Below are 27,913 nucleotides of genomic sequence, written 5' to 3' on the forward strand. Positions count from 1 at the left end.
GAGGAGAGAGTAAAAGAGGAGGAAGCATTGCATTATTAGTTAAGGAAGCAGTTACTGCAGTAAGGAGAGATGATATCTTGGAGGGGCATGAAATGAAGCTCTGTGGGTGGAGCTTAGGCATAAAAAAGGGACAGCTACGTAGCTAGATGTTTATTGTAGACCCCTAAATAGTCAGCGGGAATTTGAGGAGGAAATGTGTTCAATTTGGAGAGGAGTGTAAAAATAATAAGGGTAATTATATTAGGTGATTTCAACTTTCCCAACATTAATTGGGGTAGTTAGGGGCTTAGATGGGATTCTTAAAATATATACAGGAGAACATTTTGGCTCAGTATGTAGAGGATCCAACAAGGGATGGTGCAGTGCTGGACCTAATTCTGGAGAATGAAGCAGGTCAGGTGGTTGATGTTTTCGTGGGGGAGCATTTTCGTGATGTGTTATGTAATTTGAAATAACACAAGCTGCCACTTGATGCAGTTTTGAGTAAAAGATGCTCCGGACTTTGAAGTGAGTTCAATGTGTTTTATTGAACTATTACCACAGTTCTCAATGAGTTTGACTCTGTGCTAATTTAAATGTAGAACTCAGTCTAACTGAACCAGCCTTGCTCCAAGCCACGTGCTGGGGTGTGATGCTTTCTGTGGAAAGAGGCGGAGTGTGAGTGCCTCATCCCTTTTAAAGTGAGATACCAACTCTGTGTGTCCTGACTGCTCATTGGTTGTGTCCTATTCTACGTGTTTATTTGCTGCATGTTTGCATATCATGACAATGACCACAGCATGGTTCAATTTAAATTTATTATGGACAAAGAAATATGCATAGAACGGTTTTGGATTAGGGGAGAGGAGATTTTAACAAAATAAGGCAGGATCTGACAAAGGTAGACTGAAAGACAGTTATTTGTGGGGAAATCTGCAGAAGAGCAGTGGGGGGGGGGGGGGGGGGGGGCATTCAAAGATGAAATGGAGAGGGTACAGGCCCAATATGTTCCTTCTAGGTTAATAGGAAGGTGCAACAAACCCAGAGAACCATGGATGACCAAAGACATTCAGGATACTATGAGAAGGAAAAGAGAGGTTTTTAACAAGCACAAGGGGAGCATGTCTGCAGAAGCATTAGTGGAGTACAGAAAGTGCAGGATGGAGCTTAAGAAATCAACTAATAATCAAATAATTTTTATTAGTGTCACAAGTAGGCTTACATTAACACTGTGATGAAGTTGCTGTGAAAGCCCTCTAATCGCCACACTCCGGCGCCTGTTCAGGTACACAGAGGGAGAATTCAGAATATCCAATTTACTTAACAGCACGTCTTTCGGGACTTGTGGGAGGAAACCGGAGCACCCAGAGGAAACACACACTGGACACTGATGGAAATGCAGACTCTGCACAGACAAGTGACCCAAGCCGGGAATCGAACTCGGGTTTCTGGCAATGTGAAGCAACAGTGCTAACTGTTGTGCTACTGTGCCGCCAATTAGTAGAGCAAAGAGTGGATATGACAAAGCTGTGGCTGGTAAAAGTAGGGAAAATCCCAAGATAGTCTATAAGTATATCAATGGGAAGAGGATGGCCATGGAAAGAGTAGGGCCCATTGAGGATGTAGGGGGAAATCTGTGGGTGGACCCAGAGGACATTGGTAGGTATTGAATGAATATTTCACATCTGTCTTCACCCAAGAGAATGAGGAGGTCGTTATGGAACTCTGGGAGGGAGATTGTGAGGTTCTTGAACAAATTGTCATCGGGAGTGACAAGGTATTGGATGTATTGGCGGTCTTAAAAGTGGACAAAAATCCAAGTCCGGATGAATTATATCCCAGACTGCTGTGGGAGGCGAGGGAGGAGATTACTGGGGCTCTGACCCAAATTTTTCATTCCTCTCTGGCCACAGGGGAGGTGCCAGAGGACTGAAGAACAGCTAATGTGGTCCAAAAATTTAAGGAAGGTTGTAGAGACAAGCCAGGGAACTATAGACCAGTGAGCCTCACGTCAGTGGTCAGCAGAAGATTCTGAAGTAGAGAATCTATCTCTACTTGGAGAGGCGAGGCTTGATCAGGGAGAGTCAGCGTGGCTTTGTCAGAGGGAGGTCATGCAGAACAAATGTGATTGAATTTTTTGAGCATGTAACCACGTGTGTAGCTGAGGATGGAGTAGGTGATGTAGTTTACATGGATTTCAGCAAAGCCTTTGACAAAGTCACATATTGAAGACTTATTAAGAAGGCAAATGCACATGGGATACAGGGTGACTTGATAAGGTGGATTCATAATTGGCTTAGCTGTGGGAGACAGATGGTGATGATAGACGGCTGCTTTAATGCCCGGATGCCAGTGACGTGCCACAGCGATCCATGCTGGACCCCCTATTGTTTGTTATTTATGTGGGCGGTAGGATCAGTATGTTTGCGGATGATCGGCTGGGTGGTGAACAGTGAGGTTGAGTGTCTTGGGTTACATATAGATGGGATGGTCAAATGGGTGGCTAAGTGGCAGATGGGACTTAACCCTAAAAAGTGTGAGGTGATAAACTTTGAAAGAAGTAATTTGACAAGGAAGTATATTATGAAAGGTCTGACACTGGGAAATTCTGAAGAACAAAGGGATCTCGGCGTGTTTGTCCATAGATCTCTGAAAGCAGAAGGTCAGGTTAATAAGGTGGTGAAAAAGGCATCGTGGTCATTTGCCTTTAACAATCGGGGCATAGATTACAAACGCAGGGAGGTCACAATAGAGCTTTGGTGAGGCCACAGCTGGGGTACTGTGCAATTCTAGTCACCACATTATAGGAAGGATGTAATAGCACTGGAGGGGGTGCAGAGAAGAGTCACCAGGATGTTGCCTGGGATGGAACATTTAAGTTATGAAGAGAGGTTGGATAGGATTATGTTGTTTTCTCTGGAGCAGAGAAGACTGAGGGGTGACCTGATTGAGGTGCACAAGATTATGAGGGACAGGGTGGATTGCGAGCAGCTGTTCTCCTTATTTGAAGGGTCAGTTACAAGGGGACACCAGTTCAAAGTGAGGGGTGGGAGTTTTCGGGTGGGGATTTGAGGAAAAACATTTTTACCCAGAGAGTGGTAACGGTCTGGAATGCACTGCCTGAGACGGTGGTCGAGGCAGATTGCCTCACCTTTTAAAAAGTATCTGGGTGAGTACTTATCACGTCATAACATTCAAGATGATGGGTCAAGTGCTGGCAAATGGGATTAGGATTGGCAGATCAGAGCCTTTCATGAGTCGGCTCAGACCTGATGGGTTGAAAGGCCCCTTCTGAACTGTAGTATTCTGTGATTCTCCCTCTCCAATATCCTTTCAATCCAACTAGAAATATGCCTCACCTCCCCTCCCCATCGCACCGGGTAGGCAACATACCATCAGGGACTCTCAGTCCCGCTTAGAAAGGATACTATCAATACCCCTAATTATAGAATCCACTATCACTTTTCTTTATGCCCACCCTGCTTAAATGGCCTTCAGTACCAGGGTACAGTGGTTAGTTTGCTCATCCCCCCGACTGTCCTTTTCCTCACCCCCACAGGAAGCAAGCATCTCGTACCTTTTGGGCAAAGTCAAGAGCTGAGGCTCTTCCGTTTTTGAATTCAGGATCCCTCTTCTTGCCTCATTGCAGTTATAACCTGCTGTCCCTGACTACTGGCCGAATTTGAGACACTTTTTTTAATTTTAAAAATAAATTTAGAGTACCCAAATAATTTCTTTCAATTAAGAGGCAATTTAGTGTAGCTAATCCACCCAACGTGCGCATCTTTGGCTTGTGTGGGCGAATCCCACGCAAACACGGGGAGAAATGTGCAAACTCCACACGGACAGTGACCCAGAGCCGTGATCGAACCTTGGCGCCGTGAGGCAGCAATGCTAACCACTGTGCTACCGTGCTGCCCCTGCCTCTGTCTGCCTCCTGAAACACAGGGTCCAGGTAACTCTTTCCCCCTCCCTGATGCCCGAAGCTCTGACTCCAGCTCATCAACTCTGAACCAAAATTCCTCCAGCTAAAACACTTTGTGCTGTTGAATGCACAGCGTTTCTGTATGTCATTTGAAAGCTATTTTCACGTTTAGGTAGAGAGCCTTTAACCATCGAAACTTTCACTGCATGTTTGAACAACTGTACAAAACATTCAGCTAAGTCGTTGGTAGCTGGATGGCAGGGGGCATATTTGATATGGTGGATGCTGCACCCCTTCAGGTAGTCCTCGAACTTGGTTGATGTGAACTGTGCACTGTTGTCATTCAAGAGTTGTTCAGGTCACCCGAATCTTGCAAATACCTTGTTATGCCTTTCTTTGGTCTGTTGCGTAGTTGGCAACTTCATGACTTCAGGGGAGGCATCACGGTAGCATTGTGGATAGCACAATCGCTTCACAGCTCCAGGGTCCCAGGTTCGATACCGGCTTGGGTCACTGTCTATGTGGAGTCTGCACATCCTCTCCATGTGTGCGTGGGTTTCCTCCGGGTGCTCCGGTTTCCTCCCACAGTCCAAAGATGTGCAGGTTAGGTGGATTGGCCATGATAAATTGCCCTTAGTGTCCAAAATTGCCCTTAGTGTTGGGTGGGGTTACTGGGTTATGGGGGATAGGGTGGAGGTGTTAACCTTGGGTAGGGTGCTCTTTCCAGGAGCCGGTGCAGATTCGATGGGCCGAATGGCCTCCTTCTGCACTGTAAATTCTATGAATTCTATGATGGTAACCTCCGGTTACTTTGAATGCATGTCAACCATGACCAAAAACATGTGCCCTTCAACTAGTCCCACATAATCAACATGGATTCTTTGACAGAGTCTGGTAGGCCATTCACATGGATGCAAAGGTTGTGGTGGAAGTACATTTCTCAACGCAGCACAGGATTGGCACAACCTCACCATATCCTCTATTTGGCCATCCAACACGGGCCACCAGAAGAGTTTCTCGCCAACTCCTTCATTCTAACTACACTGGAATGGCCCTTGTATAGCTGTTCCAGGGGTTTACTTCGTAGACGCGGCAGAATGATTACTCTTATACTCCACAAAAATACTCCATTTTGTCCAACTTAAGATGTCTGTAAGATAGGGTTTAAGGTTTGGTTTCTTTCTGTGCTCCTGTTTTAGAGTGCCTTGTTAAATCATGTCCAACATTTTCCCCCTTACCAGATCTGTTTGGGTAAATGTTTGCACCTGAAAAGACGTTATCTGAACATTTTTCACATGAGACAGATTGAATATGCCATTGAAGTGTTCAGCAGATTCATGCTTATCTTTTTGGTCTCATTGATCTTGCAGTGGCGTCTGGACAAAGCGTCTGCGAGCTTTGTAGACATAAGATATTCAATGACGTAATTGTGTGCCGACAAGATTAAAGTCCAACTTTGTAATTGACAAGCAATGAACAATGGGACCCCCTTATGCGGCCCAAATATTGTTCAGTAACGATGGGTGGACAATAGAGTAAATTGACGGACAGATAAATAAAGGTGAAACCTATGAATACCAAAAATAATGTTGAGAGCCTCTTTGTCAAGTTGAGCATAGTTGGACTTAGCGGCTAGTCAACATCCTGGAAGCAAATTATATTGGTTGCTCTTCACCTGAAGGCAATATAAGAGAGACAGCTGCTCCAACCTATAGGATGGTGCATCACAAGCAAGCTGGTGCTTCAGCTGTGGGTTACAATGGACCAATAACTCCAACTCCTGGAATTAATTTTGACATTTCGATAAGTATCCTCACAATCCTTCGTCCAGTGCCAAGCAAACATGTTTGTTACAAAGCAACGTGTGTAAAGGCTTCTGCCTTGTTGCTAAGTACAGTACGAACTTTCCATAGTAATTTAATAATCCCAGAAACTACCTGAATTGAGTCACATTTTGTGGTTGTGGAGCATCCAGGATCTCCAGCATCTTCTTTGGTTTTCTGTTAAGACCGTCTTGTTTAAAGATAGACAATTGAAAAATTCGCACTTCTCTTTCTTAATCCTGAGATTATGTTGTTGCAGCCTTGCAGGAATAGCTTCTAGGTTTTTTACACTCTACATCGGCAGCAGGGTAGCATGGTGGTTAGCATAAATGCTTCACAGCTCCAGGGTCCCAGGTTCGATTCCCGGCTGGGTCACTGTCTGTGTGGAGTCTGCACGTCCTCCCCCTGTGTGCGTGGGTTTCCTCCGGGTGCTCCGGTTTCCTCCCACAGTCCAAAGATGTGCGGGTTAGGTGGATTGGCCATGCTAAATTGCCCGTAATGTCCTAATAAAAGTAAGGTTAAGGGGGGGGGGTTGTTGGGTTACGGGTATAGGGTGGATACGAGGGTTTGAGTAGGGTGATCATGGCTCGGCACAACATTGAGGGCCGAAGGGCCTGTTCTGTGCTGTACTGTTCTATGTTCTATGTTCTATCGTTCAAACCTGTATTCAAAATGTCGTCCGGGTAGCATTGCACACCCAATAGCCCATTCGAGATCTGATCCATGGATCGTTGGAAGAAAGCCGATGCTGATGTTATCTCAAATGGAAGCCTCTGAGTCTGAAACAGACCCCTTTGTGTTAGAATGGCTAGTAACAGTTGAGACTCGATAGCTACGATCATTTGCAGATAGGCTTGGGAGAGATCGATTTTGCTAAATGTTTGACCACCTGAGAGTTCTACAAAATATCTTTGATAAGTGGTAGAGAGGGTACTACTCACATAATACAGGGTTGATTGTCATTTTTGAAATCCCTGCATTTTCGTACTGAACCATCCTTCTTCAAAACTTGGTCAATTGTGGTAACAGGCTTAGTCACTTCAGTGTCGTCTCGAGTTCTTCCACCTTAGTTTGAATAGCATAGGGTATGGTACATGCTTCGGCATGCTCATTTTTATTCCAGTCATGGACCCACATGCCTCCTCGAAATACCTTTGCATACTTTCTCAGTAGTTGTTGATAATCATTCATACAATCAGCAAGTTGGTTCATGACAGCCAAGTTTAGCTTACGCTTCCTTAATCAAAATCTCCCAAACAATATTAGAATGTCTCCTTGAACAATGTGAAGAGGCAACTCTACTTTGTGCTTGTCAACTTCTACAGTTATCTTGATGAAGCCCTTCAGCGGCATGACCTCCTCAAGACCACATCAGATGGTTGCAATGGCAGATAGTTCAATTTCTGACCGTATATTCATTCAGAGAGAAGAGATACTGCAGCGCCGTATCCACTTCCATCTTAGTAGTGTTGCCATTTAATTTGGATAGATCCAAAATTATTACTAGTCTCCTTGTGCTGCTAGAACGTTGAGCTTAAATTCCTTAAGCTGACTTGACACTTTGGTACTAGGTGAGCATTAAATTGAATCACGTAGCTGGTAAGCTCGCCCTGTGGACTTTGCAGTATTTCTCATGGTGCACATTTTGTTCTGATGAAAGTTGGCGTGACCAACATACCTTGGCAATGTGACCACCTTTGCCACAGTTTTTGCATTTGTTCTCCTTGCTCCAACAATCTCCAGCCACGTCGCCCACATATTTGCAGCAATGACATGGTAGGTTCTTGGTGGACCTGCTTCTCACAGACTCCATCTTATGGACTTTAGCTCAAAGTCCAATCAGCAAAATTTCACTCACAGCAAGTTCCTTAGATGTTGCGATTTCTAAAGCAGATTTTAGGGTAATGGACCGTCAGTCAACAATTTCCTTCAAATGGCTTTATTCCTTTTTTTTTTTTTTTTTATTTTTTTTTTTATTTTTTTTTATAAATTTAGATTAGCCAATTATTTTTTCCAATTAAGGGGCAATTTAGCGTGGCCAATCCACCTACTCTGCACATTTTTGGGTTGTGGGGGCGAAACCCACGCAGACACGGGGAGAACGTGCAAACTCCACACGGACAGTGACCCAGAGCCGGGATCGAACCTGGGACCTCAGCGCCGTGAGGCGGTTGTGCTAACCACTAGGCCACCGTGCTGCCCTGGCTTTATTCCTGAGGCCACAAAATAATCGGTCGCGAAGTGTATCAGATCCGGGCCGTAAACAAAATAGCACCTAACCTCCATGTCTTTGGACATCAGGGGCAATTTAGCACAGCCAATCCATCTAACCTGTATATGTTTGGACTGTGGGAGGAAACAGGAGCACCAGAGATATTTTTCCCGACCTCACTTCTGATGGTGATTCTTCTTCTGGCTCACAAAATTATCATCAAAGTTGTTTTTCTCCCGTTTCGTTTACCGCCTAGATCCAGTCGCCAGTTTTCTTTTATTGTATTCTTTGCTGTAGCTGCAAAGAGATTTAATGAAAGGTGGCATACGCCGAGTTTGTATAACATTGCACCTGGGGTTTATTTACAAGATGCTGCTCAAATAGGGTACAATGGTGAACTCCACAAAAACCCACAAAATGCTCCGATACATAACACCAGCCAATGGTGTTACTCTGATCCACAACAGTGACAAATGCAGAAATCACAGTGGCCACATGTGCACAACAAGCCCCATAAACAGCAATGTGATCATGCCCAGCTATTTTTTTTGTATACTGATTTTGTGATAAATATTGAGTAGGACAGTTGCTTCACAGCTTCAGGGTCCCAGGTTTGATTCCCGGCTTGGGTCACTGTCTGTGCGGAGTCTGCACGTTCTCCCCGTGTCTGCGTCAGTTTCCTCCGGGTGCTCCGGTTTCCTCCCACAGTCCAAAGATGTGCTGGTTAGGTGGATTGGTCATGATAAATTGCCCTTGGTGTCCAAAATTGCCCTTCATGTTGGATGGGGATACTGGGTTATGGGGATAGGGTGGAGGTGTGGGCTTGGGTGGGGTGCTCTTTCCAAGAGCCGGTGCAGACTCGATGGGCCGAATGGCCTCCTTCTGCACTGTAAATTCTATGAATTCTATGACACCGGGGATATCACTCCTGCTATTCTTTGAAGTAGAACCACCCAATCAGGAAAAAAGACTGGTATCCAAATCTCCAGCAATTGTGTGGATGATTGCATTCAGAATAGTTTGGCTGCACTAAACATGACAGCTCAGGTTATGAAACAGTTCATAGTATTTTGTGAGGTCCAAAGATGTACAGGTTAGGTGGACTGGCCATGATAAATTGTCCTTGGTGTCTAAAAAGATTGGGTGGGGTTATTGGGTTACGGGGATGGGTTAGGTTTAAGTGGGGTGCTCTTTCCAAGGGCCGGTGCAGACTCGATGGGCCAAAGGGCCTCCTGCACTGTAAATTCTATGTCTGTTTGTGCTATTAATTGCTGCAGTGGTAAATGTAGTTGAAGCAAATTAAGTTGAAGTTCAAATGTAGTTGCAGTGGAATCTAATGCCACAACGACACTGCTCAGAAAACTCTTTTGTTGAGATTATTAACTGCACCCACTTTGTATTTAAATATTCTGCACCTCCTCTTTGTCGTTTTCAATAACATACAAGCATTGTCACTATAACCATATGGTCAAAAGTTGCTGTAATGCTTTGGATGTTGGATAAATGTATTGTGAACCACCAAAGACCGCCTTTATTTTTTTTTTTAATAAACAATTTTATTGAGGTAGTTTTTGGCTTGATAAACAGTTACAGACATCATCAGAAAGAAAGCAAAAATGTGCAAACATCCACGTACTTTCAATACTTCCATCGTAACATATTGCACAAGCCCGCTCCTCTCCCACCGGTACTACCCGCCATATTTTCCCTCCTATTCTACTCTACCCCCACCCCCTACTGACGCTCACTCTCCCGCAAAGAAGTCAATAAATGGTTGCCATCTCCGGGCGAACCCCTGCACAGATCCCCTCGAGGCGAACTTAATTTTTTCCATACCCAGGAAACTCGACATGTCCGCAAGCCACCACTCAGTCTTCGGGGGCTTTGAGTCCCTCCACGCCAATAGTATTCGTCGCCGGGCTATCAGGGAAGCAAAGGCCAAAACATTGGCCTCTTTCTCCCCCTGGACCCCAGGTCTTCCGAAACCCCAAAAATTGCCACCCCTGGACTCATCACCACCCTTGTTTTTAGCACCCGGGACATGACCCCCGCAAATCCCTCCCAGTACCCCCTCCGCTTAGGGCATGCCCAAAACATGTGAACATGGTTCGCTGGTCCTCCCGCGCACCTAGCGCATTTGTCCTCTATCCCGAAGAATTTGCTCATCCGAGCCACCGTCATATGGGCCCGGTGAACGACCTTAAACTGAATCAGCCCGAGCCTAGCACATGTCGCGGTTGAATTTACCCTACTCGGGGCCTCTGCCCACAGCCCATCCTCCATTTCCCCGCCTAGCTCCTCCTCCCATTTAAGTTTCAGTTCCTCTGTCTGGGACCCTTCCTCCCTCATGAGCACCTTATAAATACCCGAGACTCTACCCTCCCCTTCTTCCCTCCTAGAGACTATTCTGTCTAGGATCCCCATTGGCGGGAGGCGTGGGAAAGATGGGACCTGTCTACGAACAAAGTCCCGCAACTGTAGGTATCTAAAATAATTTCCCCTTACCAACCCAAATTTCTCCTCCAAGCTCCTCAAACTCGCAAAGCTCCCTTCCAGGAACATATCTCACACCCTTCCCGCCCCCGCCCGCCGCCATACTCTGAACCCCCCATCCATACTCCCGGGGGCAAACCGATGGTTGTCGCAGATTGGCGCCCAGACAGACGCCCCCATCTCCCCTACATGCCTCCTCCACTGGCCCCATATCCGCAGGGTCGCCACCACTACCGGGCTGGTGGTGTACTTGGCCGGCGGCAGCGGTAGAGGAGCCGTGACCAGGGCTGCCAAGCTGGAGCCCCTGCACGAAGCCACCTCCACCTGCTCCCAAATAGACCCCGTACCCACCATCCACTTCCTTATCATAGTGATGTTGGCCGCCCAGTAATAATTAATCAGACTCGGCAAAGCCAGCCCTCCCTCGCTGCGGTTCCTCTCCAACATCGCCTTCTTCACCCGTGGGGATTTTCCCACCCAGACAAAGCTCATGATCATCCCGTTAACTCTTTTGAAGAAGGACTGTGGGATAAAGATCGGGAGGCACTGAAAAATAAACAGAAATCGAGGGAGGATTGTCATCTTTACAGTCTGCACCCTCCCTGCCAGCGACAGCAGGAGTGCATCCCATCTCCGAAACTCTCCCTTCATTTGCTCCACCACCCTGGCCAAATTTAACTTATGCAGCCTGCCCCAGTCTCGTGCCACCTAGATTCCCAAATTCCGGAAATTTTCCTCAACCAGCCTAAACGGTAGCCCTCTCAATCTGTTCTCCTAGCCCCTTGCCTGGACCACAAACATTTCACTCTTGACCGTATTTAATTTGTATCCTGAGAACTGGCCAAACTTTCTCAGCATTCCCAGTATACTTCCCATCCCGGCCACTGGGTCCGACACGTACAGGAGCAGGTCGTCTGCATAAAGAGAGACCCTATGTTCAACCCCGCCCCTCACCATCCCTTTCCATCCCTCTGCGGCTCTCAGCGCTATCGCCAGTGGCTCTATGGCCAGCGCAAACAGCAGCGGGGAGCGCGGGCAGCCCTGTTTGGTCCCTCGGTACAACCTAAAGTACTCCGACACTTCTCTGTTGGTCCTGACGCTGGCCCTCGGGGCCTGATATAATAATTTGATCCAATCCACCAATCCCTCCCCGAACCCAAACCGTCCGAGCACCTCCCATAGATAGCCCCACTCCACCCGGTCAAAGGCCTTCTCGATGTCCATTGCCACCACTACCTCCACCTCCCTACCCACTGGGGGCATCATTATCACATTAAGTAATCTTCTCAGGTTGGCTGCCAGTCGCCTACCTTTCACGAACCCAGTTTGATCCTCCCCAATCACCTCCGGTACGCAGTCCTCCATTCTAACCGCCAGAACCTTTGCCAGGAGTTTGGCGTCTACATTAATCAGGGAGATTGGCCTGTAGGATCCGCACGCCTCCGGGTCTTTACCCCGCTTCAATATCAGAGATATAGTGGCTTGTGACATTGTCGGCGGCAGGGTCCCTCTGTCCCTTGCCTCATTGAAAACCCTCGCCAAGACCGGGCCCACCAGCTCAGAGAACTTCCTATAAAACTCCACTGGGTACCCATCCGGCCCCGGGGACTTCCCCGACTGCATGGCCTTTAGGCCCCCCAATACCTCCTCTACTCTAAACGGGGCCCCCAGCTCTTCCACTCGCCACCCACCTACTGTTGGGAAGGTTAACCCGTCCAGAAACCTTTTCATCCCCTCCGGTTCTTCCGGCGGCTCTGAAGTATACAGCTTACGATAGAAGTCCCGCAATACCTTATTCAATTCTGCCGGGTCCTCCACTTTGCGCCCCCCCCCCCCCCCCCGTCCCTCACTCTACCTATTTCCCTGGCCGCCTCCCTCCTCCTGAGTTGTTGCGCTAACAGTCTGCTAGCCTTTTCCCCATGCTCTTACACCACTCCCCTCGCCTTCCTAAGCTGTTCCACGGCCCTACTCGTGGATAGTGCCCCCAGTTCCGCCTGTAGTCTCTGCCTCTCCCTGAGTAAAACCTCCCCCGGGGACTCCTCGTGCTCTTCATCTATCCGACCCATTTCCCTGACCAATCTATCCATCTCTGCCCGGTCTGCCTTGGCTCTGTGGGCCCCAATTGAAATCAGCTCCCCCCCGCACTACTGCCTTTAGCGCCTCCCACACGGTCGCCGCTGAGACCTCCCCCGTGTCATTCACCTGCAGGTAATTTTGCATACATCTCCGAAGCCTCTCGCAGATCCCCTCCTCCGACAGCAGTCCCACGTCTAGCCTCCATTGTGGGCATTGGTAGCTCGCTCTCCCGACCTGCAGGTCCACCCAATGCGGGGCATGGTCTGAGATAGTAATTGCCGCATATTCCGTTTTCTTTACCTCCCACATACAGTCCCTGCTTAGTACAAAGAAATCTATCCTAGAATATACTTTATGGACGTGCGAGTAAAACGAGTAGCCCCTTCCTGTTGGCTGTCTATCTCTCCAGGGGTCCACTGCCCCCATTTGCTCCATAAACCCTTTCAGCTCCCTTGCCATTGCTGAGAGTCTACCCGTTCTGGGACACGACCGATCCAAAATCGGGTCAAGGACCATGTTAAAGTCCCCTCCCATTATTAGCCTGCGAGAATCCAAGTCCGGGATCTTCCCCAGCACTCTTTTAATGAAGTCCACGTCATCCCAGTTCGGGGCATATATATTCACCAGCACCACTCTTCTCCCCTCCAGTCTGCCCAGTACCATCAGGTATCTGCCCCCCCTGTCTGCGGATATGCCCTCTGCCTCAAATTGCACCCGCTTGTTGATCATGATTGCCACCCCTCTGGACTTCGAGTCCAAGTCCGAGTGGAAGACCTGGCTAATCCAGCCCTTCCTTAGCCTGGTCTGGTCAGACACTTTCAGATGTGTCTCCTGCAACATAATTACATCCGCCCTCAGAGCCCGCAAGTGCGCGAACACCCGCGCCCTCTTAACCGGCCCATTCAGTCCCTTGATGTTCCAGGTGATCAGCCTGGTCGGGGGGCACAACCCCCCCCCCCCCCCCCCCCCCCACCCCGCCGGTCAGCCATAGCCTTTCTCGGGCTGGCCCCCGGCCCGTGCGTCGCGCCATTCCTGGCCCGCCCTTTGGCTGCCTCCACCCTCGACCTCCTTTCCAGTGCCTATTTCAAGTCCCTCCCACGTCAGCAGAACAACCCCCCCCCCCCCCCTCCCCCCCCCACCAACCACATCCCCCCGATACCCCCACCCCTGGCATCTACTGGCTGTGACCTCCCCCCCCCACCTGACTCCCTTGACTAGCCAATCTGCTTGCCCGGTGACTCAACACTCCGGCGCCTTCCTGTCTCATTCCCATTGTTTCCCCGACCTCCTCCCCACTCCCCGGCGCCCCATCCCCCTCTCCAACCCACTGGGGCAAGCCGGCTCCAGTGTCTTCCGCGAGCTGCACAAAAAGTACAAATCAGCCCAAACAGGAAAAAAAAAACAGAAAAAAGAGGAAAAAGCACAAGAAAGACCCCCATATGAAAAAGAGACAACAAAAAAAGGGGGTTAACCCCCCAAACCAATGTCCATGAACAAAGGAAAGAGTCCCAAATGTTCCGCTTGGCCCCTTTGGCCCAGCAAACCGTTGAGCAGCAGTCCAGGCCCATTCGGCGTACCTTCCCACGGTAATCCTCGGGCCCTAATTCGCGTCCTCGGGGCCTCCTTTCGGGACCAGCCCCTGGACCCTCACAAAATCCATCGCTTCTTCGGGCTCGGAGAAGTAGTGGTGTTGACCCTGGTGCGTGACCCATAGGCGAGCTGGGAACAGCAGACCAAACTTCACGTGCTTCTTGAACAGCACCTCCTTGACATTCTTAAAGGCTGCTCGCCGCCGAGCCACCTCTTGGCTTAGGTCCTGATAAATGCGGATAACATTGTTGTCCCACGTGCTGCTCCTGGCGCTCTTTGCCCTACCGCAGCACCCGCTCATTGTCCACGAACCTGTGGAACCTAATCACCATCGGGCGGGGGGGGGGGTCCGCCCGGCCGCCCCTGCCTTGCCTGCACTCTGTGCGCCCCCTCCAGCTCCGGCGGTCGCGGAAAGGCTTCGGCCCCCATCAGCTGCTTCAGCAGGTCTGCTACAAACGCTGCAGCATCAGCTCCCTCAGCCCCTTCCGGGAGGCCGACTATCCTCAGGTTGTTCCTGCGGACTCTATTCTCCAGCTCCTCCACTCTGTCCAGCAGTCTTCTCTGCCGCTCTTTCAGGCCGTCAACTTCTAGCGCTGCAACCGTCTGCGCATCCGCCTGCTCCTCCACCGCCTCTCCCAGCTCCTTAACTTTAACATCCTGCGCATCCAGCCTTTGGTTCAGCTGATCCACCGCTTTCTGGATTGGGTCCAAGCTGTCCCGCTTCAGCGCTTCAAAACTGGACTTCATTACCTGGAGCATGTTATCCAGCGCCTGCTGGATTGCTGAGTCCGGGGTCCGTGTGTCCGCCATCTTAGGTCCCAGGTAATTTTCTTCAGGTCCTTGTCTCTGTCCCTTTTTCTCCTTCTTCTTCTGCCTTCTGGACTCCCGCTGTTCCATGTGCCGCAGCCCGCTCCTCAGCACTTTCGCTGCCGCCCTCCTTCGCCCAGCTCCTTAAATTTTACCTTCTGGGCATCTGAAGTGGGTCCAAGTTGTCCTGCTTCAGCGACTCCAAACCTTTTTTTCTTCTCCTGGAGGAAGGAAGGTCCGTGGGTCTGCCATCTTACTTTTCAGGTCAGTTTCCTCTGCTCCTTGCCTCCGTCTCTTTCTCTCTTCCCCTACCTGCTGGCCTCCCACGATTCCACCAGCTGCAGCCCGCTCTCCAGTTCTTTTGCGGCAGCCTTTTTGCCGCCCCCGTGGTCCCGCTATCGCGGGGAATCAGCCCCAAAGCCCCGCTGGAGTGAGAGCCCGTCGAATGTGCGGCTCACTCAGGCATCGCCGCCACCGGAAGTCCAAAGACCGCCTTTATTAATGGTGAAAGGTACTTCCATATCCCCGTTACTCGTTCAATAACATAATAAAGCAAGCTTTGTGGATTTAAGCCTCACCCAAGGTGGTAGCACTAACTGTTTGTGAGCTGAGGAATGTATGCCAGTACTAATTGATGGAGAGTCTTGAAGCATCTTGAATTAAATTAAAAAGCAGGACTTCAAAGTTAGTTATCCCAGGATTACTCCCAGTGCCATGTGCCAGTGAGATCAGGAATAGGAAATAGAAGTGCATGGCTAAAGAGATGGTGTGTAGGAAGGAAGAATTTATATTCCTGAGGCATAGGAACTGATTCCGGACAAGAGGGGACCTGTTCAAGCTGGACCAGGGTGAATACCCTTGCAAGGCTATTCGCTAGTACTGTGGGGAGGATTTAAGCTAGAGTGGCAGGGGATACGAACCTGTGCAGAGAAACACTGGAGGGAAAGAAAGATAGAAACTAGAGACAGCAAAGTAGAAAACAGAAGTAGAAGGCACAGGAAACGAGGGTTAGCAGCAAATAGGGCCATAGTACAAAATAAAGTGTGTAAAAATGTTAAAAAGACAAGTCTTAAGGCACTCTATATAAATGCATGGAGCATTTACAATAAGGTAGACTAATTAACAGTGCAAATTGGTATACATGGGTACGATAGGATTGTGATTACAGAAACATGGCTGCAGGGTGACCAAGCTGGGAACTGAATATCCAAGGGCATTCGTTATTTTGGAAGGACAGCCAAAAAGGGAAAGGAGGTGGGGTGGCAGTGTCCATTAACTATGAAATCAGTGCGAGTAAGAATAGGAGAACCTGATGGGTCCTATAATGGAACTATAGTGGCGGGGGAAGGTGGCATTGTTTGTGCAAGCCATGTTGGCTGGGGTTTGTACTTGGGGTGGAGGGGGGGGGGGGTTTGGTTATATCGTTGTGTTTTTGTTTTTATTTAAATATTATGTTTAAAATTGTTAAAATTATAAATGCCTCAGTAAAATATTTTCTAACAACCTATGAAATCAGTGACCTTGTGCGAGAAGATATTGGCTCTAAAAATCTAGGTGTACGTTCAGACTAAGTGGAGCTAAGAAGCAACAAAGTGCATTAGTGGGAGTTGTCTATAAGTTTCTAAATAGTAGTGATATGGTAGAGGATCACATTAAATAGGAAATTAAAGATTCATGTGACAAGGGTACTACAGTAATGGGTGACTTAATCTACATCTAGATTGGAGAAACCAAATTAGCAAGAATACAGTGGTAGATCAAGTCCTGTAGAATGTAAGTGATGGCTTTATAGACCAGTGCATTGAGGAACTGACCAGGGAACAAGCTATACTAGATTTGGTATTGTACAATGAGAAGGGATCAGTTAATAATCATGCCATTTAGGGACGAGTGGCCATAACATGGCAAAATTCTTCAATGATGATGGAACATGAAGTAGTCCAATCCAAAACTAGGGTCCTAAATCTAAACAAAGAAAAGCACAACGGTATTTGAGGTGAGTTTTCTAACATAAATTGGGTAACACAACTAAAAGGCATGATGGTAAATAGGCAATGGCAGAGCATTTGTTCAATAGTGACAGATGAGGAAATGTTGATGGACAGAGGGTTGGGACACAAAGGGCATTTTCAGGATGGCAAACTGTGACCTGTGTAGTTCCATTGGGGTCAGCGCTGGGGCCATAATTATTTACAATATATATAAATGACTTTGACGAGGGAAGTGAATGTACTGTTGCCAAGTTGGCGGATGACACAAGTATAGGTGGGAGTGCCAGTGGTGAGGATGACATTGAGTTTACACAGGGACATAGGTTAGGTTAGTGGGCAGAAACATGGCAGATGGAATATAATGGGCAGGATTCTCAGAAAATGGGGCTGCGCCCCACTCCAGTGGGAAAACTGGCGCCAACGACTCCGGTGTCAATTTTCACCTTTCCAGGGGGCTAGGTTGCTGCCGGAGTCGTTGGATTGGATTAGATTTGTTTATTGTCACTTGTACCGAGGTACAGTGAAAAGTATTTTTCTGTGAGCAGCTTAACAGATCATTAAGTACATGGGAAGAAAAGGGAATAAAAGAAAATAAATAATAGGGCAACACAAGGTATACAATGTAACTACATAAGCACCGGCATCGGATGAAGCATACAGGGTGCAGTGTTAATGAGGTCAGTCCATAAGTGGGTCAATTAGGAATCTGGCAACACCGGGGAAGAAGCTGTTTTTGAGTCTGTTCGTGCGTGTTCTCACACTTCTGTATCTTCTGCCGATGGAAGAAGTTGGAAGAGTGAGTAAGCCAGGTGGGAGGGGTCTTTGATTATGCTGCCCACTTTCCCCAGGCAGCGGGAGGTGTAAATAGACTCAATGGATGGGAGGCAGGTTCGTGTGATGGACTGGGCGGTGTTCACGACTCTCTGAAGTTTTGTGTGGTCCTGGGCCGAGCAGTTGCCCTGTGATGTAGCCGATAGGATGCTTTCTATGGTGCATCTATAAAAGTTGGTAACAGTGTGGACATGCCAAATTTCCTTAGTTTCTTGAGGAAGTATAGGCGCTGTTGTGCTTTCCTGGTGGTAGCGTCGACATGGATGGACCAGGACAGATGTTTGGAGATGTGCACCCCTATGAATTTGAAACTGCTAACGATCTCCACCTCAGACCCGTTGATGCTGACAGTACTTTGCTTCCTGAAGTCAATGACCAGCTCTTTAGTTTTGCTGGCATTGAAGGAGAGATTGTTGTGGCTGCACCACTCCACTAGGTTCTCTATCTCCCTCCTGTATTCTGACTCGTTGTGATCCGGCCCACTATGATCGTATCGTCAGCAAACATGTAGATGGAACTGGAACCAAATTTTGCCACGCAGTCGTGTGTGTACAGGGAGTAGAGTAGGAGGCTAAGCCCGCAGCTTTGCGGGGTCCCGGTATTGAGGACTATTGTAGAGGAGGTGTTGTTGTTCATTCTTGCTGATTGTGGTCTGTTGGTCAGAAAATTGAGGATCCAGTTGCAGAGTGGGGAGCCAAGTCCTAGGTTTTGGAACTTTGATATGAGCTTGGCTGGGATTATGGTGTTGAAGGCAGAGCTGTAGACAATAAATAGGAGTCTGATGTAGGAGTCCTTGTTGTCGAGATGCTCAAGGGATGAGTGCAGGGCCAGGGAACTGGCATCTGGTGTGGACCGGTTGTGACGGTATGCGAATTGCAGTGGATCAAGGCGTTCTGGGAGTATGGAGGTGATGCGCTTCATGATCAATCTCTCGAAGCACTTCATTACGACTGAAGTCAGGGCCACCGGATGGTATCATTGAAGCACGTTGCCTGGTTCTTCTTTGGCACCGGTATAATGGTGGGCTTCTTGAAGCAGGTGGGGACCTCGGAATGGAGTAGGGACAGGTTAAAGATGTCCGTGAAAATCTCTGCCAGCTGGTCGCGCAGGCTCTGAGTGCATGAGCAGGGATCCCATCCGGGCCCGTCTCCTTCTGAGGGGTCACTTTCAGGAAGGCCGATCTGACTTTGGAAGCTGTGATGGTGGGTATGGGTGAGTTATTGGCTGCTGGGGCGCTGAACAGTGAATTGTTGGTTACCTGCTCGAACCGAGCATAGAATGCATTGAGTTCATCGGGGAGTGGTGTGCTGCTTCCAGAGATACTGCTCAGCTTAATTTGTAGCCCTCTGGAGCGTTGGCGCCGCTCCAGCCGGCGGCGAAGGGCCGCCGCGAGTTAACGCATGCGCGGAACGGCTGGCATGATCTCACGCATGCGTGGACCGGCCGGCATATTTCCGCGCATGCTTGGGGGTTCCCTTCTCCGTGCTGGCCCCCGGGCAATATGGCGGAGCCTTACAGAGGCCTGGCACGGAGGATAGAAGTACCCCCACAGAACAAGCCCGCCCGCAGATCGGTGGGCCCCGATGGTGGGCTAGGCCACCGCATACTCACCTGCCAGGTGTGAGGTGAGTAATTCACGTCGGCGGGACTTGTCAAAAATGGACGGCCGCTTGGCCCATTGGGGCCTGTAGAATCGCCGGGGGGGGCTGCTGTCAACGGCCCCCGACCGGTGTGGCGGGAATCCCGCCCCAGCCCAATAAACGGCACCGGAGCATAGCGCAGGGTCGGAGAATCCCGGCCAATGTGCGAAAAGTGTGAAGTTATGCACTTTAGTAGGAAGAATAAAGGAGCTGAATATGATTGAAATAGAGAAAGTGCAGAGGCGTTTTACTAGAATGATACCAGGAATGAGGGATTTTAGACACAAGGAAAGAGTGGAGGAATTGGCTTGTTCTCCTTGGAGCAGAGAAGATTAAGAGGTGACCATATTGAGGTGTTAAAAATTTTGAACAATTTTGACAAGGATATTCTGTTTCCACGAGTTGGTATGTTAAGTGACTCAGGGTTACAATTTTAAGATTGTCAGCAAGAGAGCTAGGAGTGAGATGAGGAGAAACTTCTTTACTCAGAGAGATGTTGAGGTTTGGAATGCGATGCCTCGGAGTGTGGTGGAGGTGGATTCCACAAGAGGTTTCAAAAGGAACTCATTTTACATTTGAAAGTGATGAACGTAGAGGAGATAGGGCTGGGGAATGGGACTAACTAGGTTGCTGTGTTGGGAGCTGGTGCAGACATGATGGACCGAATGGCCTCCTGCTGTAAATAACAAATAACAAACAAAGACTGCAGCACTGAGGGATTTGGAGGTCCTATTGGATAAAAAGCTAGCATGCAAGCTCAGGTAATTTGAAGGAAAATTAAATGTTGGCCTTTATTTTAAAGGGACTGTGGTATAAAACTAGGGAAGCCTTGCTAAAACCAAACAAGGGACTAATCAGACACAACGGGAATACTGTGAACAGTTTTGATCCCCTTACCTAAGGAAAGATATGCTGGCTATGGAGGCAGTCCAGAGAAGGTCTATTCGGTTGTTTCCAGATATGGAGGGATTTTCTTATGGTGAGAGGCTGAGTAGTTTGGGCCTGTACTCATTGGTGTTTAGCAGAATGAGAGGGGATTTTATTAAGACATTTAGGATTCTCAGGGGGCTTGGAAGGGTTGATGCTGAGCGGTTGTTTCCTCTTGTTGGAGAGTTCAAGACCAGAGGGTATAATCTCAGAGTAAGGAGTCACCCATTTAAGGCAGTTGAGAAATTTCTTGTCCCTTGAGGGTAATGCATCTGTGCAATTCTTTTGAGAACTGTAGAAGCTGGGTAATTAAGTATGTTCAAGGCCGAGATAGATATTTGATCAGTAAGGGAATCAAGGGACATAGACATAAGGTAGGAAAATGGAGTTGAGGATTATATCAGGTCAGCCATGATCTCATTGTGAATGACGGAGCAGACTCAATGGGCTGAATGGCCTACTTCTACTTCTACATCATAAGGTCTTATAACCTAACTCGACTTCACCAGAGGATTTCATTGGGAATTTCATGATATAAATGGGCTTCAAGGGATTTTGGAGAAAATGAAAATGAACTGTCCATGGTCCACAGCCTGAGGATTCAGGGTAAACCATTTCGGACAGAGATAAGGAGACATTTCTTCACATAAAAGTGGTGAGCCTGTGGAATTCATAACCACAGGAAGTAGTTGATGCTAAAACTTTGAATATATTAAAGAGGCGGCTGGATAGAGCACTTGTGGAGAATGGGATCAAAGACTATGGGAGAAAGCAGGATTCGGCTATTGAGTTGGGTGATCAGCCATGATTGTGATGAATGGCGGAGCAGACTCGCAGGGCCAAAAGGCCTCCTCCTGCTCCTATCTTCTATATATCTATGTAATACATTATCTTCACGTCTTAAACAGGAAATCCTTTTTAAATAGAGTTAGGTTGTGGGGATAGGGTAGGGTGGATGTGGGAGTGTGCATGGATAGTGTGTTCATTCGAGGGGTCGGTGCAGACTCGATGGGTCGAATGGTCTCCTTCTGCACTGTAGGGATTCTGTGATTCCATTCCATCAGTGAATTTCAATACATTTACAAGACAATTGCTTTTAAAAGGTGTCACGAATCATCTACAATTGAGGTTAGCTATATAATGCCATGCAATGCAACCTGAACAAAAGCTTTTTTGTTCGATAAACACTGCACAATTTGACTCTCTGAAATGTGCTACCTCTTGACTTTTCTGGAGATTTTTTTCATGTGTTGCTCTCTTGACCATAAAATGTAGCTGCATAATTTGTGTTCTGGTGTGTATTACTGTAGATTTGATTTTTGCCAGTGCCAAAAGTGCGCTTGTATTTTAGGATGTTTGTGGTGTTAATTACATAGCATATGCCAGGTGGGGACATATTGTGAGAAATGCATTGTCAATTTAAAACGGGCCTGGTAATGAATTTTTAACCTATAGTTTAGAACCAAATGTTGCACCCGGTTCTGTTTCACCTTCCATCTTAAAAGTGAAAATAATAATAATCACCTATTGTCAAAAGTAGGCTTCAATGAAGTTACTGTGCAAAGCCCCTAGTCGCCACATTCCGACAACTGTTCGGGAAGACCGGTACGGGATTTGAACCCGCGCTGCTGGCTTTGTTCTGCATTACAAGCCAGCTGTTTAGCCCACTGTGCTAAAAAGAATGATGCATCATGTATATGAAACAAAATGAATGTCTTTTTGCTAAAAGAAAAACGTTCTTGGATGTTTAATGATCGTACTGTCTTCTGGTCTTTGTCCTTTCTACCCTTATGCAGGAGTTCTGCTGGGCTCCATGGTCCACCCCAATTAAATTCCCTTACACTCGCAATATAAATAGAGGCGATGCAGACTATCAAAAAAGATGGTTCTGGTTGACTTCCCTGACAGCAACCTGAATGTTTGCGCGCCCCCCCCCCCCCAAACAACCACCACCACTCATAACTTTGCTTCCAGAATAAGACTTTTTGATCTTTTGGCTTCTCCTTTTGCTATACGGGGTTGCGTTTATGATGTCTTTAGAAAAATGTTACGGTTCCACCAGGCTTGGAGTCCTAACCTGTTCATGGTACTATTTTATGTTGGTGCTTGTTTAGGTCTGATCTGATTTTCTTGTGACTAACATTCCTGAGCTAGCTCCAATGTTTGCGTTGCTAAATCTTTTATCTCAACATCAGACTCTTTTACTGAGAACTGGATTTAATGGTTCCAAAAATGGGAGCTAGCTGGATACCATAGTCTGACCTAAATGAATGGCAATATGATGCTTTGACAAAGGGTCATCTGGACTCGAAACGTTAGCTTTTTTCTCTCCCTACGGATGCTGCCAGACCTGCTGAGATTTACCAGCATTTTCTCTTTGGTGGCAGTATGAAGGCAGCTTAAGAATACAAATTGAAAAATTTGTTCCTGGAAAATTAAATCGTGATCCAGGAAAATTAATTGGTCGGAAAATTGTTTCAGCTACTTTATTGATTGTGCTATTTATTGGTTGCTTGATTATAAATGCAAATATGTACTGAGTCATGCTCTTGTTTGCTGGTATAAATGTTGCAAATTAAGTTATTTGGATTGATAAAAGTACTCTTTCCACCAATTATCTAAATGTGAAAATCCTTACTAAATAGGCACTGTAGTGCTCTAAAGCATGGCAGTTAAAGTTGTGTTACTAACATGAGGGAGGGGAAATACATGAGCACCCCGCACCTAGCCTGCATTTAGTGAATTCTTTTTGTAAGTATTTGAAATTTGACCTAAATTGAATTAGCCTTCCTTTCACGTATTGCAAAACGAAAAATTGACTTTGATTGCTACAGAGAGAAGCTGTATAAGTGGTTTTGCATGAATGTACAATATTACTTTCCCAGCTCCATTTTGGAATGATGTAAAGGTGACCAGCTTTGAAAGTATAATCGTGAAACAAAGGCTGACCAATTCCATACAGTATCTATCTTTTTTGTTACTGCAGTCGTAGTTTTGCTCTTGTGACGCCCACAGAATAAATGTAACACTCTTATCGGTGCTGACAGTTAACTGAGATCTGTTAAATTAGCCTTTTTGTGTGCTGGTACAAGGAGTTCCACAGTGCTGTGGGAATGGACCACAAGGTCACAGGCTAAGTAGCTTGTAGTCACAACTGAAGGAAAGCAAGAAGTAAAATCAGTTAACCATCGTAAATGTTTTCTTATCTTGGGGAAAGTAGTTGAAAGTTGACGTTCAACCTAATGGACACTACTATACAATTAAAATCTGGGCAAGTCTATTGATGGTCATCTCATGCACATCTGGACGATCACAACCGTACAGATCTGAAAAATTCCAAGTTCACTTGTTAGTACTTATAGTGATCTCAGTATGTGTATGTACACAAGGGGTTAATGAAGAATCAGCAGCACCACATGATCACTAGAGGGTCGGACCTATGGGGGTATAAAAGGCAGCCACACTGGTGCTTGGGCAGTCTCTCTCTCGGGTGCACTGTGATCAGGGCAATATCAGAATAGTTATGATAGTTAGTAGAGTTACGTATAGTCACTGTTGTTAGATCTTGTTAACTTTATCACTCGTATCAAAGTTAAAGTAAAGAACTCGTGCACTTGTTGTTATAGTTACTCAATAAACCTTTGTTGTTACTGGATGAGTTTGAGTCGTCATCATCGAGATTCAGAATACCTCACCATCAACCAAAGATTGAGTAGCACGAGTTACCTATCACACAGGTGACTAGACATGGTACCAGGCGTCTTGGCTTTAAAAGAACTAGTTAGATAAGGTTAGACAACAAAAGAAGAAAAATTTGGATAGATATTCGACCACAGAAGTCTTCGCAGCACTCGGACCTCTCGGGCAAGAAAAAAAACAGTAAGATGGATTCACTTCCAGCACCCCATCAATTAAGAACCTCTGGTAATCTCCTGTATAATTGGATAATATTCCTTCAACCATTTAATCTGTTCATGGAAATTAAGGACATGACCACTGCGCCAGATTCTAAAAAGATTGCCCACATCTTATCTGTGGTAGGGAAACAGGCCATGGAGATATATAATTCATTCACCTACGCGGAAGGGAGGACAAAGACAAACGACATAATTTTTTAAAAATTCGACAACCACTGCAAATCTGAGGTTAATTAGACATTTGAAAGCTTTAAATTCTATTTAAATTCACCAGGCGGCTACAAAAACAAGGAGATCGTTCAGCAGTTTTGTCACTGACTTAAAACTAATGGCCCAATCCTGCAATTCTGAAAACCTCCGTGACTCCCTCATCAGAGACCAAATTGTCAATGCCATCTCTGATGAGGGACTCAGAAAGTCTCTCCTAAAACACAGAAACCTAACCCTTGAAATGGCCATTCAAAAATGCTCTGCTCATGAAATTACTGAGGCACAGTATGAACAATGTACTCACCGGGAACAAGGCCTCCACCACGAGGTTGTCCATCAAAATGGTGACCCAGGCATCTAGAAGGCGTTCCTCCACCGGCAATCCCACGCGCCGTTCGCCCGACGATTGGAACCGGATGACAAAACTACTGTGCATGAGCAAGCGTGGTGGGACAGCGTGATGGCGTGTCTTCACTGCGGACATGCCCATTTAAAAGGGCAATGTCCGGCTTTTGGCAATCAGTGGCGGAGGTGTGGAAGATACAACCACTATGCCTCTAAATGTAGAGCTGTCCTACACATGACTTCCACAGGGCAAAAACTGAGGCTCTGCGACGTTACAAACATTGCATCAATGGAACACAGACCAACCTATGGTGATTACTTATCAGAAAATGATGACCTAGCCTGTGACTACTCATATGGCATGGACACGGTTGAATCAACTGAGGAACCTTGCATAACAGTCACCACGCCTCATCCGAAATGCCCAAAAGTAAACAACAAGATTTAAAAAGTTACAATACACAAACATTTTTCCTCCAACGACAGAATGAAGCCCGGGCCTCCACCCACAGTTAAACATTACTGCCGCACCACCCTGGAACAAGCAGTTTGCAACACCCAAAGAGGCGAGCAAGTGACAAATCCAGAGCAAAAGATTTGTCCATTGACTATGACTACTCAGGAGATGAGTTCCTCATTGGACAAATAGAGCACCATGACACATCCTCAGCAAGAAGAGATGATTTGCTCACTGACGAATGCTACTCAGCCATGGATGAGTTCGCCAGATCTGATGATCATTGCAGCAGCACCAGGGGTGCCAAGTTCAATACGAGTCTCATGGCAGAGGAATCCAGTACCATGACGACATGGCAGATCGTTGATACAATGGATGACAGCCAAATGTCAAATATTCGAGAAGAAGGCGATGCCACAGAGATCACAGATCGACTCCACAGAGGGAGTGGTACCAGCCTCTACAGCGAGCTCGTTGATAGACTCCAGAATGGACGCAATTAAAGACTCAGAGTGACAACAGTGCATGAGGAAGTCTATGACGGTCTATCCGCCTTATATGAGTAACCAGCAGCAGACTATGAAAGTCCATCCAGCTCATGTAACCAACAAGAAGACATTGAATGTCTACCCACTGTATGTAAAAACAGTGACAAAGTGATCACACTCCACAATCAGAGTGTGCAGGATCACAGCGAGACTGGCAGATCGCAGCTTATCTGGACAGAAGCAGAGTAGGTCTGCTCTTGGGTCCAGTGAGACCACGTCATTTGAAATCTTGAAAATTTTGACTCCAGAAGAGGAGTACCAAGAAACCTAAGGTGTTTCAAATGAACCGGAAATAACTCCTGAAGAGGAGCATAAAGAGATCACAGATGATTCCAATGTACTGGAAATGTCTCCAGAACAGGAGCACCAAGGAAGTAAAGAAGGGCAAGAAAATCCATCATAAATGACTGATGTCATGAGGGTAGCACAAGTCACAAGCGCCATGGTCCCAGGTTCGATTCTCCGCTGGGTCACTGTGCGGAGTCTGCATGTTCTCTCCGTGTCTGCGTGGGTTTCCTCCGGGTGCTCCGGTTTCCTCCCACAGTCCAAAGACGTGCAGGTTAGGTGGATTGGCCATGATAAATTGCCCTTAGTGACCAAAAAAGGTTCTGAGGGATTATAGGGTTGCGGGGATAGGGTGGAAGTGAGGGCATAAGTGGGTCGGTGCAGGCTCGATGGGCCGAATGGCCTCCTTCTGCACTGTATGTTCTATGTTCTAAAAAAAACAGTGGTAAGACTACAAACATTACATTCCATGACAACAAATCTCTCGATTTCATATCTGCACCACAGCAAGCAACCAACCCACCTTTCAAGAACGAGGGCATACAGAGTCAATACCGCAAGCACACAAAAAAAGTCTGGTGCTGACAACAAGCTGCTTCGACCATTCGTACACTTCATGATTACTTGCTGGTCACTTGCACACATGAACACTGACGACATCAACATTGCCACATCGACTTCAGAAGAAGAAAGCAACCCAACTGATCAAATTCATAAAGTTTGGACTCTCAAATTTTCTTGTTAAGGTTGGACTCTTTAAACATTGATTGGCTTTGTACGGTCATCATTACCATCACAGATTGTACACAGCGTTATTTGTCTTACCTGTCTCCAGTTAACTGCATTCATTTTTTTTTTTTTTTTTTAATTTTTTTTTTTTGTTTTTTTTGTTTTTTTTTTATAAATTTAGAATATCCAATTTTTTTTTTTTTTCCAATTAAGGGGCAATTTAACGTGGCCAATCCACCTAACCTGCACATCTTTGGGTTGTGGGGGTGAAACCCACGCAGACACGGGGAGAATGTGCAAACTCCTCACAGACAGTGACCCAGGGCCGGGATTCGAACCCGGGTCCTCAGCGCCGTAGGCAGCAATGCTAACCACTGTGCCACCGTGCCGCCCGTTAACTGCATTCATTATGTTTGTTCAATTTTCTTTACAACATACAGAAACGATGTAACGCAAGAAAGGGGGGGGGGGGGATGGAGTGATCTCTGTATGTGCATGTACACAAGGGGTTAATGAAGAATCAGCAGCACCACATGATCACTAGAGGGCCGGACCTATGGGGGTATAAAAGGCAGCCACACTGGGTCTTGGGCAGTCTCTCTCTGGTGCACTGTGATCAGGGCAATATCAGAATAGTTCAGATAGTTAGTGGAGTTATGTATAGTCACTGTTGTTAGATCTTGTTAACCTTATCACTCGTATCAAAGTTAAAGTAAAGAACTCATGCACTTGTTGTTATAGTTACTCAATAAACCTTTGTTGTGACTGGATGAGTTTGAGTCGTCTTCATCGAGATTCAGAATACCTCACCATCAACCAAAGATTGAGTAGCACGAGTTACCTACCACACAGGTACCAAGACAGTAACCAGCTTTCTGACCTCAACTGTGGTCTGCATAAAGTATGAAGCTTTTCTGAGGCAGGGAGGAAGTCATGCTCCTGATTACTTTGGATAATTTGCACTACAATGTATGGACATTAGTTGAGGACAGAATTTGTCTGAGCAGTGTTTAGTCCCTTCTCTCCACTCCTACGATTCAATGAGTTATTGCAAGGGCTCACAATTTAGGCAAGTTGCTTGAGATAGAATGAACCACAGGGTGATTCATCATCTTGTAGAGGAGTGGT

General features: G+C 46.9%; 1 protein-coding gene across 2 annotated transcripts in view; it reads left to right on the forward strand.

Moving 5' to 3' along the window:
• The window catches only part of LOC119967389 (CD2-associated protein), a 277,194-nt gene that overhangs the window by 38,733 nt on the left and 210,548 nt on the right, over positions 1 to 27,913 (forward strand). The window lies entirely within an intron of this gene.

This window comes from Scyliorhinus canicula, chromosome 6 (assembly GCF_902713615.1).
Source record: "Scyliorhinus canicula chromosome 6, sScyCan1.1, whole genome shotgun sequence".
Lineage (NCBI taxonomy): Eukaryota > Metazoa > Chordata > Chondrichthyes > Carcharhiniformes > Scyliorhinidae > Scyliorhinus > Scyliorhinus canicula.